This window comes from Bombus huntii, chromosome 2 (assembly GCF_024542735.1).
Source record: "Bombus huntii isolate Logan2020A chromosome 2, iyBomHunt1.1, whole genome shotgun sequence".
NCBI classification, from domain to species: domain Eukaryota; kingdom Metazoa; phylum Arthropoda; class Insecta; order Hymenoptera; family Apidae; genus Bombus; species Bombus huntii.
This window is the reverse complement of record NC_066239.1, coordinates 1,823,448-1,836,190: the sequence shown is the minus strand read 5'-3', so window position 1 is coordinate 1,836,190 and position 12,743 is coordinate 1,823,448. Positions and strand designations below refer to the sequence as shown.

At 39.5% G+C, this 12,743-nt stretch overlaps 1 protein-coding gene across 3 annotated transcripts in view; it reads left to right on the top strand.

Moving 5' to 3' along the window:
* The first annotated feature begins 3,662 nt into the window (after nt 1–3,662).
* The window catches only part of LOC126875939 (uncharacterized), a 174,079-nt gene continuing 164,998 nt past the window's right edge, over nt 3,663–12,743 (top strand). Inside the window, exon 1 of one of the 3 annotated variants that reach the window (XM_050638869.1) lies at nt 3,663–3,960. The gene's annotated coding sequence lies outside the window, so the exon portion shown is untranslated. Of the gene's footprint in view, nt 4,475–12,477; nt 12,683–12,743 lie in introns of those variants that run through there. The other 2 variants (XM_050638868.1, XM_050638870.1) reach the window with 2 other exon arrangements.

Sequence of the window (12,743 nt, the reverse complement as noted above, 5' to 3'; positions counted from 1 at the left end):
TTTTACAAATTTAAAAGAATGAATATGCGTTTGTTATAGTAAACTTTTAGTAGACTGACTAAAAGATCCAGAATCCAGATCATGAATCCTCCTCTTCTCTCTCTCTCTCTCTTTCTCTCTCTGTCACTCACTCACTCACTCACTCATTTTTCAACCCTAAACTCTTCGAGAAACCTCATTTTTAATCGACGAAGCTATGCCTAGATCGTCCAAAACAGCGGCATAAACTTGAAACACGATCTGACTATACACACATACAATCACATGCATCCCTGTATGTTCTACTTAGCCACCGCACCGTAGAAAGTGAAAATAAGTTCTCAGTACTAAACATGGTTTGCTCGTTCCGGAGTTGCTAGCTGCCGGGACCAATTAGAGACGTCTGTCCACTGTGAGATCACTAAAAGTCTGACTCTTCATTAGCGCTGGAAATATTGTGGTAAGTTCAAGGTCGACGCATTCGAAGTGGAAGTAGATAGGAAGATTGTTCCTCGCTATCGTAAATTCTGCGATTTGATCACTGTAGATAGAGGTGTTACGAGTGGAAACGAAGCATTCCAAAATTATGCAACAACTCAAACTATCGCATAGTTACGATCCAACTATGAAAATTAATTTGTATTTTTCAAAATTGTTATATTTGTCATCTTGAGTAACTTCAAATAAGAAGTCTCGCTTATAGTAAGTAAAACGCAGGAAACTGTAAATATTCTTTTTTATATTCTAATTTAATGATATAATAATACTTATGTGTATGTTTAAAGAGAATAAGATATCGATGTAATTTAATTACTTCTTCAATATACAAAACTTTTACTATAGAAAATCTTTGATATTTAAAGTTATTGATAGCTGAAATCAAAATATCAAAGCAACATGATGATCAGTCGAAATATTTACTTTCTGGAACATTCTGATTACATCAGTAAAAGGGCACTATCATACAGGAAAGACTGGTTCTAGTGGCGAAGTTAAGTACCCTTGGGCATGTTTAGTGCTTGGCTGACTTTCTATTTAGGAAAGCCGCGTAAACTACATATAACTGTTTAGAAGCTTCAGTTACATTGAAGCTCACCTGACAGTAATTTTACGGAGTTAAAATTCCTTTTTATTTGATTCTAATAAATAATTGTATCTTCTATGATAAAAATAGTACTTTATCGAAGCTAATTGATAAAAAGAGAATAAAGCTTATGAAACGAGCCAATACTTATAAAATCTCTACCGAATCTCTATAATTTCGAATTTACATAAAGGTATGACATTTAATTCGAAGTACTCGTAAGGCGCCAGAAACTTTAGAATTGGATTCAACCTACTTGCAATATACTGAATTCCATCGCTATCACAGCATTTGATTCTTCATCAAGTAGACCCTACGTAACATAGCGGATCGACTTTAAAGCTCGATTATTTATATACCTGGTCGGCGTTGATTCGCCCATGCGATGATTACGCCAATCATAATACTCTCGGCTCGCTAACAGCTCGACATTGTGATTGGCCCGCGGACGGATCCACGGCTAACTACTCGCAGAAATCAAGCAAAATAGTAACAAGACCGATCCTCAATCACCTGTAATTGTACTCTGTCTGTTCTCTGTCGGCTGCACACCCTTGATACTTAGCGATGCACACAATTTTCTTCTCTTCTCGCGACTCGCCTCCCCATCTCTTTGCTCCGTTGCCTGTTTGCCAGTTCTTATGCTTACTTTCGTGTTCACGACCGTATTTATTAAGACGACACGTAGAGTTTGACGCGGATCAAGGGATAAGGCCGTCCCTTAACCGTTGAAATTTATAACAAATCACTTGGCAAACGATATCGAGGGATCGGAGGATTTTTTAATAAGTACGTCGAGAAGCGTTTCGATGGTCTGTAACCGGTGTATTAGCAACGATAACGTGCTTTCCGGCGTACCGTGGCTTACAAAAGGATTCAAACGCTTGTCACAAAACATTTTTCACGATACATGTATTAGATCCGTTAAACAAAACAAACTTGAAATTTCGTTAGCACTGTGACGAGACACGATTATCGTGATTATGATGGTACAATTGAAAATCAACTCGAGAATATATATAGAGATTGCAAGATATATTGGAAATATACTCACAGTGAAAAATTAGTATGTATGCAGTATAAATAATAGCCATAAACAGGCAGTAATGCCAGAAATGATGTCAGTAAATATTGTGGTTTGCTAATATAGAGAATAATTGGTTGTTCAAATACTGTGCTGGTCTTTACGATCACCAAAAAATATCTCGTAAGTTCTAATAAATATATATTACTTCCAATACTTATAATTCTTATAAATTAAATCTTATAAATTCTATATACATTTTCAGATGCGTTTCAATGTAATCACGATAAGCGTATCTCGCTACAATGCTGACGAGGTTTCAAAATGTTTTACATAATATATACACGAAAGATTTTTAAAGAGTCCGAATACTTTCATGAGCTACTGTACGTACTTGAGTACCATACTGTGAAGAATACCCTGAAAGCTCTGCATAGTTTCGTCTGCTTACTTATGTTCTATAGTGCAGGGTATCCCTGTACACGTTAGTTCGTCTTCCGTTGGACTGTTAACGAGCCATTGCTGTGAATAATGCTCCCATTTCAGAGCCTCTTAAGCGAAATATGGATGCTTAGAGCGTTGATAACTTGTTAGTTTGAGCGATGCGCGTGGAGTAGCTACTTTTATACAGTATACGATTCTATTAGCCGTTTAGCTCGTAATAGTGAGAAAAACTGGGCAAGTCCAGTAATATTGAATTATTTTCCAATGTTATTAAATACGTATCTTGTTTTTGCTTTAGGAAAATGTAAATTGTTTCAAGCAAAAGTATTTCACATACTGGGGCAAGAAAAAAGTATCTTTTATCCAAGTTTCTATCGAAACCTTTTTAGAACGTTACATTTACACTTCAAATTAGAAACATCCATAAGAATTCAACGTTTCGATAAGAACGACGATTACAATTATTCCACGAAAGCTCTACTTTCTAAATCACCATTCTCCGTACCATTCTCCATTCGCAGCGAATCGATTCGCCTACCGCGATGTCTCAATCGCTACCGAACAACGTTCTATAATCGACCATTTGCAAGCGCATCAGCCACCGATCCAGTCATCCTCCATAGCTCTTATTTGCCCGCCAACTCACCAACTATGAGTGCAACGAAGAATCGAGTTGGAGAAACGATCGCTACCACCCTCGCAACGAGAAGATGTCCAAGATCCGCGCCAAGTATAGCGTTTGTCCATGGACCAAATCAACAAACAGAGAACGCCCAACCAGAGAGAATCAAAGAGTCAGAGAGACAAACACGGACGAACGTTCTCTTGTAGCGAAGCCCGAGAACGGAGATGCCCCGGTGTTGTGCAGGTTTTTGGTGGGGGACCTTGACCGAGTGACGTTCACCAGCCGCAGAAGCAAGCAACAACGTGCAGCAGGAGCAGCGAGCAGTAATAGCAGCATCAGCGCCGGCCGGTAACCTACCAGGTTGCTCCGCGACGTATGTATACCTGTTAAAGTCCGCATGTCCGTTGCTTCTTACAGTCCGTTCGTCCATTCGTCCATCCGTCCGTCCGTGCATCCGTGGCGCGTTCGTCTGTCCGTACGTCCGTCCGTTCGTCCGTTGGTGCCTTCTCTCCTGCCTGTCTCTGTCTCGGGGCCCGGTCCGGTACGTCGGTGGGATAGGACGAAGCCGCGGTGGAAGGAGTAGTAAGCGGCCTACGCAGTTTCAACCTGGGTCCCAGCTTTTATTAGTTCTTCGACGCTCGGCGGAGAACGGTGCGTGCCGGAGTGGTAGCAAGCAGTGCTTTCAGGCCCGGGATTACCTAACGACCGCGTAGTCGGTGCGAACGAATCGTCCGAGTGACACCCGAACGACTCAGCCGAGGAACGAGTCCAACGAATCCGTCAGGTGGATACCATCGATTCATGGTATCGTATACGAAAGTTTCTACATCGTGTATGTCGACGTCGAACTTCGACTTTCCTTGGATCTCTTTATTATTGTGTGTGACCGTAGTTGATACCTAAGAGTGACTTCGAAGGAGACAAGTGACGGACTGTTTCGAATACCGTGATACAGTACGCACAGTGTGATCTCTAGGTATCGAGATAAAACGAAAGAGAGGGAAACGAGTCGAACCGATCGATGATCGATGATAATCGTCATCGCGACGTCGCATCGGATCAGGATCGGGCGCAAGGTGTTCGTCTCGCCGGTCCCACGGGACGAGACACCCGGCTGCCCCGGTGGCAGTGACAGTTGCTGTACGTGAGAGTGTTTTGTTCGACCTGGCCACGAGCTCCAGTTCTCTCCTCCCCCTCTTTTGCTCGTCTTCTTGCCGTTCTGTTTGGCGCGCGGACGAACCGTTGGTGTGCGAAGGGGGATACCCTTAAACAGTATACCAGAGGCATTACCGATCGGAATGCTACTGTGCCAGTGAAGGTAAATTGAATTCTGAAGTTCGATACTTTATGCCAGGCCGTATTAGGCTCTCGAGGACAGACGTCCGAGTCTTTGACGAGTCTCTTCTGCCTGATCACCGAGGATTGAATCATTTGAAATGAGAGATCTGGTCGATCAACTTCCGATCCTGAGACACGCTTCCGATTCTCAACGCATGTTGCGTGACATGTAACAGAGGAGATTCGTCTTTGACCAAGATTCTCCGCTTTGAGGGAAGGCAATGTCGCAGTTATCGTGTCGATCAAAGCTACCAGTGTGTTTGTTCGCAAGTGTAGTGACGCGACGCATGTCGGTAGCTCGGTGTTACATAAAAACCTGATATCTATGGATGATCGCGTGTTTGCAGATGTTAAACAGCCTTGGAAATTCAAGCTGTGAATTAGTCGCGAAATCAATATACTTGTGCAAATTTATTGTGATTCGTGTGAAACACGTTGCTAAATGGACGATAATATATTTGTTCGATCGAGAAACGTATAACTTGGTTGGTATCGATGGATCGTAGGTGATTTACAACAGTTTAGGTTAATTCTTAGCTACGTAATACTCCACTTTGAGAACTTTTATTTCATTACCACAATCTAGTGGAGGATTTTAGAAACTTTAGTATGAGCGCTAAATGAAACACTTGCAACGCAATGATCTAATAAATAATAAAGTATTTTAACCATATAGAAATCTGTGGTAATAAAAGTATGGATGCCTGTGTAGTTAAAAATTACGTCACTTAACTGTGTTCGGTTTTGTTTAACGATTCGTATTAATTCGTATCCTGTACTGTAAAAATCACAAGCGACGTTTAAAAATATCGGACACGCGTAAAATATACGACTAAATAAAAATCGAATTTCGATACAGATAAAGATGAAACGAAATTAAGTAACACGGCTGAAAAGCGAAAACTGTTTTAACGACCTATGACCGAATCGATATCAACGAAGCGTTGAACAAAGCACATTTCCCTCCCTCAAACAGTGAAATTTGAACGGAGCTTCACGCAAATCGCAATCTTTCGTGTCATTCATTTCGAAACGAACGAACGGACGGACGCGACTCACCTTCGCAACGAGATCACCGTAATTATCCTGATCGTGAAAGAACGTCGAGGCTCGGATGAACGGCTCGTTTGATCCGTGTTCATCAAACGACCGGGAAGGCGAGACGCTAATCGAAAGGGAAACGACTTTCAACGGACGTGCGAGTAGATTGCGGGGACGGGAACGCGTGCGATTTACTCTCGCCGAGCGGGGATCTCGTCGATAGGGAAACCAGAAATGCAATGAGAGGGCAGTATCGCATTAACTGAAAGATCAATTAACTCGCGTTAACGGACACTTTAATCACAGACGCGCCTAGCTTAGCTCGATGAAGATGAGTGTTGATCCTACGTGCGCCGTTTGCTCGCTTCTTTCCTGCGTAGGGTTTTTCGCGCGATTTAATTCCCTTGCTATGTAGGATTTTTCATACGATTTCATTCCTTTGCTACGTAGGATTTTTCGTACGATTTAATTCCTTTGTTATGTAAGATTTTTCCCGCGATTTCATTCCTTCGCCGTATTGGATTTTCCGTGCGAATTGATTCTTCTACGTTTGGTTTCCTCGTAGGCGTTAGCAAGGGAGTTGTTACAGTTTAACCGAGTAAAAATTACAGTGACAAATGGTCAAAGGTTATATCAGGGATTTTGTCGAGTTTATAGAAATCGATAGAAAGTAGTATTTTGATACTAGAGATTCAAACGTGATACAACGAACATGTAAGTGCCGATGGTATCGAAATTAGGAAGTGACATTATTTTCGGTGGTTTCTAACGAAAGGTTGAATTGGGAAATTTTATCGAGTTTCGTAGAAATCTATCGAAAGTGGTATTTCGAAACCTAACATGATGATTATGTAACAATAGATTCATAATCGTGTGTGAAAGTGTTTTTATTTTTAATCAATTCCGAAGTGGGTTTCTAAAGAAGTATTTTTTGAAAAGATACTGGGAACAAGTACCTAGGTTTAAACGGGATTTAACGGAGAAAATTTAAAAAGAAGTAAAATGTAGGATTATAGTTTAACTTTTATGTCAATAACGTGTGACGCAGATATAATTGAAGTGATATAAAAATCGTATAAAATGATTTAAAAAGACTTTTTATTATCATCGATGTTTTGAACGAAGTCTCCAATGAAGAGAATCGCATGACGCGAACGTCGGAACATGATGATAAATTTGATTTACGATTTTCTAGGAAAAAATTATCAAAAATGTTTTATGTATTTAAATAACCGAAGATCATACAGTCATATTTTATGGTCATGTCCTTTCCCCTTTGCAACACAAGGACTAAATTTGCATTCCACGTCGACTCCACATTAATCAAATCTCTTTACTGACTAATTTTTTGTTTCTAAAGCGCAATTACAGCAAAAAATAATCGTTAATTATCCGTCTTAATCTGACTTCAAAGAATCAACATGAAACTAACCAAAATAGTCCATCCGAAAAGCATGAATACACACAAATCATTTATTTTCCTCTATAATTCTAAATGTCCACAACAACAACAAAAAAAAAAAAACGATTGTATGCAAACCATCAATACATTCCTTTAGTTCCAAAACTAAATTCTAACAGCGAGTTGCCTACACGGGCAACCTCATAAAAATTCCTCTCTCTCTAAACTTATTATTCCCGAGAAGGCATAAAGTATCCAAAATATACGCATAAAGTATGCAAAATTTATTGCCCCCAAAAACGAAACGATCCAAGAGACGTACTTCCATCGATTCTCCCAAGATAAAACAAAGAAAAGGGGGAAAGAAATATCAGAATAACCTGCCGAACGAACGACAGAATTCCGAGAAGCGTGCCAATATACAGCGCGAGAGATTGAACTCGTGTCCGGAGGGTACGGCGGTTAAAAGTTTCGCGGAGAAGAAGCGAAGGCGCAATAAAAGGCCACGTGGAGTTTGACACAATTACGAGGGCCTCGTCTCGTCCTGTTTCAGTATCCTCCTCGACGCGTCCCTCGTTAAGTCCAGAAATAGACGCCAGGGCCCTGCCACCAGCCCTTATGAACGGCTCAATCCTTCTCCCCTCTTTTCTTCCTTTCTTCTGCTCGCTCTTTTGTTTCGCCTGTCCGCTCGCGGCGAGCCTCGCGGAATGAAGATCGCGCCTCGTCTTGACGCGCGAATCCACCGCGCGGCTCTCGAATCTCTTTTACGCTCTTCCTTTGATCTCTTTCTCTTCCGTTTGGTTGCACGCGACGCGACGCACAGGAGGAAAAGCCGAGGCACCGACGCGGATCCGCGATATTCGGGGCACGAACCCCTTACGACCTTGGCGCGGTCGAAGTGTGCCAGTGGAACATACGCCGGAATTCGCGCCACCTATTGAGCGAGACATCTTTCCAGGCGATGGATTTAGGGCGGATCGAGGCTGGCTTCCTTATCTCCTTTCTTTTTCATTTTATTATTTGTCTTCTTTTTTTGTTTTTCATTTCTTTAATGCGTAAGGGATATTAGAAGAGTCAGTTGATGATTGACGTAGGTAAAATGTGCTGTTGCACGAACTTCATTCTGGATGAGAGCTATTGAGATATTTAGGTATTGGATTATTCCCGTGTTAATTGAAACTAAAATTTGCAACATGGACAGTGATAGAAAGATTTATTAATACTTTGATTAAGATTTGAATTGAAAGATTGATGCAATCTTTTTGAAAGTATAGAAGGAGTTGGAATAAAAATATCGATCGTACGATCTTGGAGTAAAAATTTTGTACCTGTTAGAATAAAGTAACTGTTAATTATTAGGATAAATTTGTTATACAACATTATATATGTAATAATTTATTGGCGAAAGAGGCATTTGGAGGCACAAAAAGTATTTATATTTCCTTCTTGCACAAAATTGTTGATGAAACGCGAAGTGAATATTATCTCGTATTATATCTATCGCTATTAGATGGTTCTCATCTTATCTAGGCAAAACGCGATTCGTTTTACTTTGAATATTATAACATATACTTATTTCTATAGAAAAGTTTTTAAATTGATGGTTATCTGTAGGAGTATTGGTAACTTTTGTAGTAGATATTTTCTACCATATTGATAACAGTCATCTATTCCAAAGTACATATTATATCTATCCACCGTTTCTATCAAATGTAATTCCATTTTGTAAAATTACAGTGGGTTTTCGTATCGCCTAGTTTTTAGATTTCCTTTTCTCCGTCACTGTATATACAACAAAGAAAAAGGTAAAGGAAATTTATACGTATAAAAATTCATATGACGCACACAGTATGCAAAAATACGTAAAAATAACCAAAGTAAAGTACTCGTTATATTATTTAGAGGGTGAAACAAATCTGTGCTTAGGTTCCATTTCTTCAGCTCTATTCATAAAAATATAAATCTGTGTCTACGATCTAGTAACGGCTAGTAATAACTGTTCGTTCGATTTTTATTTTTATTTCCCCCGATAACGAACCATCGCCGCCATATAGAAGAATCCTCTCTGAAGTGAATAGTGCTCGTCACTTCCCTCGTCGTTCCCTCGACGATATTAAAAAACCAGCCAACGGTTGTAACGCGCGATCCTTGCTTCGGGCGCGATCCTTTGATTTTATCATTGACTCATTGAATGGACGAGCCGCCACGGCGGGAGAACAATAAAACAGCCACGGGAAGGTGCTAAATATTTACAGGAGACACGTGACTGTTTATTGCAGCGAAGTGGCGAACGTAGAACGCTAGAGAATCATATCGTACATTCCGCTAACGTGTCTTTTATCGTCGGTTTTCTTGATTACTTCGCGCGTGTACCAGACACCTCAGGGTTTCAAGGATTTGTCGCCTTCGATCGGTCGTGGCTGATCGTGTGATTATTATTAAAAATTCACGAGCGAGAGCGTCGGTTAGAATATTTCCGACGTATCGTAAAATGTTGTAGTTGTATTAAGTAATTCTAAAAGTTTCCGCAGTTTAAAACTGTTCGTGTTCAAAAATATCGTAGTTTCGTTAAAGTTGAAGATTCTTATCGAAAATAATCTTTATAATATCCAATACACGTTTTTGGGAATATAAAGACATTAATTTCACATCTATAAGAATGCGAGTTTCTTAAGAAGAGCTCAGGTAGGTGTTTTTGAGAATTAATAGCTGTTGAATTGAGAATTAAAAATTATCAATGAGTGACAACATAGGAAATAAGATAGCTGGCTGATGCAATTTATTCAATGTTTACAATCTTTTCGAGGTCTTCTATTCGGTCTTTAAAGTACGTGGAACAAAAAAAAAAAAAAAAAAAGAAAGAAATCAGCTAGTAGCTATTTGAAATAAAATACGAATTCAGTGTGTCAGTCGCATTATTTCAAATCTCATTGCGAGACGTTTCGATCTATTTAACTCGAGTTCCTTATATCTCTTCCCCTAAACGTTTATTGTTTCCATCTATAATATTCGCAATATTTCATTAACACGTAGCCGAAATAAAGATGCATCACCATCACAATACGACAACGTCAAAAGACAGTAAAATCCCAGCCAAAGCTGACGTTCGTTCGCGCGTCATTCTCACCTCGAGAAAATACGCGTCTCGCTGTTTCTCGCTAGAACCGCACTTTTTATCGCTTCCACCGGTGACATCATCGCATACCGAGTCACCTCCCAGAAAAAATCGTACCCCAAAAAGTAAATTTCGTACGAGTCGCGACGAGTTTAGAAAAGAAAAAGTGTAACTCCGACTGACATCAGGATGCTCGCCAAATTTGTCCAGCTTCTTTGCAACTCTTTACACTTTCGATCATGTTTATACTACTCGCACACATGCGAAAACCCTGGATCTAAACGATCAAGAGAACAAAGAAAATAGAAACGATAAAGGTTGACGTTTGTCTGACACGAAGTTGCAAATCGGTCGTGTTTGACTTCAAAAAAATAAAGGAACAGATTGAAAAGAAAAGAGATGACTAAACGTCTGAATTTTATGGTGACGAGGACAACGCTCTTCTGTCGCTCTTATAGGACCGCCCTCGCGAGGATTTCTTCGCCAAATATGGTGGCTGTGGCTTAGTATCTTAATCCAATGATCACACTGTCATGCGAATTGTGTCGTTCGAAGTCGGCGTCCCTTCCGCAACAAGCCTAATAAAGTCGTCGGGTCCAATCTTTAGTTACGAACGCTCGAACCACGAACGCGTCGCGATTAGATGGCCTTGGGAGATGAAGCGTGGACGAGGTCACCCTTGCAAGCTCGAAAGGCGACCGAGATCCCGCGCGGATACGCGTGAACGTACGCTGAATCTGAAATCGCGGGGGCCCCGCGTCGTTACCTTTAGAAAGTGAAGGTGATTCCGTAAAAGGAACTGATCGACTGCGATGCGATAGTGTGTTTTACTACTTGATAATTGGTAATTGATCGTTCATAGTAATTTCATTTTTTCGAGAGAAGTGATTATACGAAACAATTTTTTCAATTGACAGTATTTCATCTTTTATTCATTTGGAAATGCTTCTTCCTTTCTCGTGTAATGGATCTCTTTGTCTCCGATTTATTTCTTGCGTTTGTATTAAGCGGAAAAGACGCATTTACTTGTCATTATTTTACAATTTCACAGAGAATTCGTTTAACAATTCATTTGTTCTTCTCCAGAATTCTGTATAAATTGTAGTAAAGAAATACATTTATAAAGATTGAGATTTGTTGATTCGCTTCTCGTGATTCTGTCCGAAGGGAATTTGTTTATTAGAAACGATCCACTTAGTATGTTACGATTAATATGGAGAAAAATCAGTTCATTTGTAGAACTTATGTCGACGTGTTTTTTCTATTCTTGAATTTTTATATTTCATTATTGTACTGATTATTTTTTATTGGCCGACTAAACCACTATAACGGTTCAAGAAGATTAAGTAGTATTGAACAGTTGCGGTCAGACGTCACTAGTATTTTTGGAAGCGTTTTCATACGTCTTTTGTTCCCGTCATTTTATAGGCAAACACTTAACATATAATCGTGGATTCGTGGAATTTTAAATAGCGACCAGTGTGACTTTCGATTCTTCAGAAATTGCTGAAGATATTAGATTTAATTTAGAAAGAGAAAATTCACAGGATTTTCAGAAACGTATTTTTTTTTGCATATAGATATCCACATGGGAAATATTAAAATAAAATTTAAATCTAATATAAACAGGTGTTTTCTTATTATCTCATACATTTTTCTTATACTTTCATTCTCTACCGTGCGAATAATTTTGTATATAAACGAATCGTATATTATCTTCATTTTTATAGTATCTTTCATAGTTATTTTAAACTGATATAGAATACTGTACGATCATTTGAAAATTTCAATATAAAAATTCGTAGAGTTAAAACCATCTTCCAATTTCAATCACACGAGCTATTCACCTAACGAAGCAGATATAACCGTAAAGATAGTTTTTCTAGAAAGCCATAATTGTTCCTAATAATATTTCTGTATGCCGTTCTATACACCGAAGTTTCATAAAACTATTTCTTTTCATGCCAAAGAAAATGCAAAATTCCTTTCGCTGGACGTTCAAAGTCGTTTCATTCTTCCTTTTACGATGATACTTGAAAGATTGAAGTAGCGTAGTGAAAACTGGATCATCCAACAAAGTACGTACTAAAGGGTACGTTTCGATTACACGATCGATAAGAAAATATAATAACGTCATGCTCGGAGCCCAAGATTATAGCTTTGCATGACGCTTTGCGAAAGATGGGGTAAAATAAGAAAATACATAGTAGCTTATCCCAGGATCACGAACTCATTGTCATTATTGCGCACCGTCATCGTCATCCTCGCAACTGTCAATAGTCCGTTTGCGCGTATCTCGAGTGTCTCATCGGATTGCATGACGACAATGGAGACCATTATCGCTCGTCGCGTTCATCGCGATCATCGCCGATGCACCGGCGCATGCGCCAACGCGAGCAACGCGTTCTCGCCGCGCATTCGTCCGAAAAACAGTCTCGTCGTAGGTCGTGTCTGTCGCAATTGCAGAAAAATCGATTCAACTGGTGATCAAACAATGGGTTCCACAGTGCTATTTTTTAGTTTTCTAATATGTACTTTACTCGTGGACTCGTGAGTTGCAAGTGGATACGCGATTTAAATTTTTAAGGATAAACTAAGAAGGATTGTCGAAGGATAAAAAAAATTATATGGTAAATATGCTTTATAATAAAGAGAAAAGACGTGGATTATAATTCCTGGAGTATTATTTGT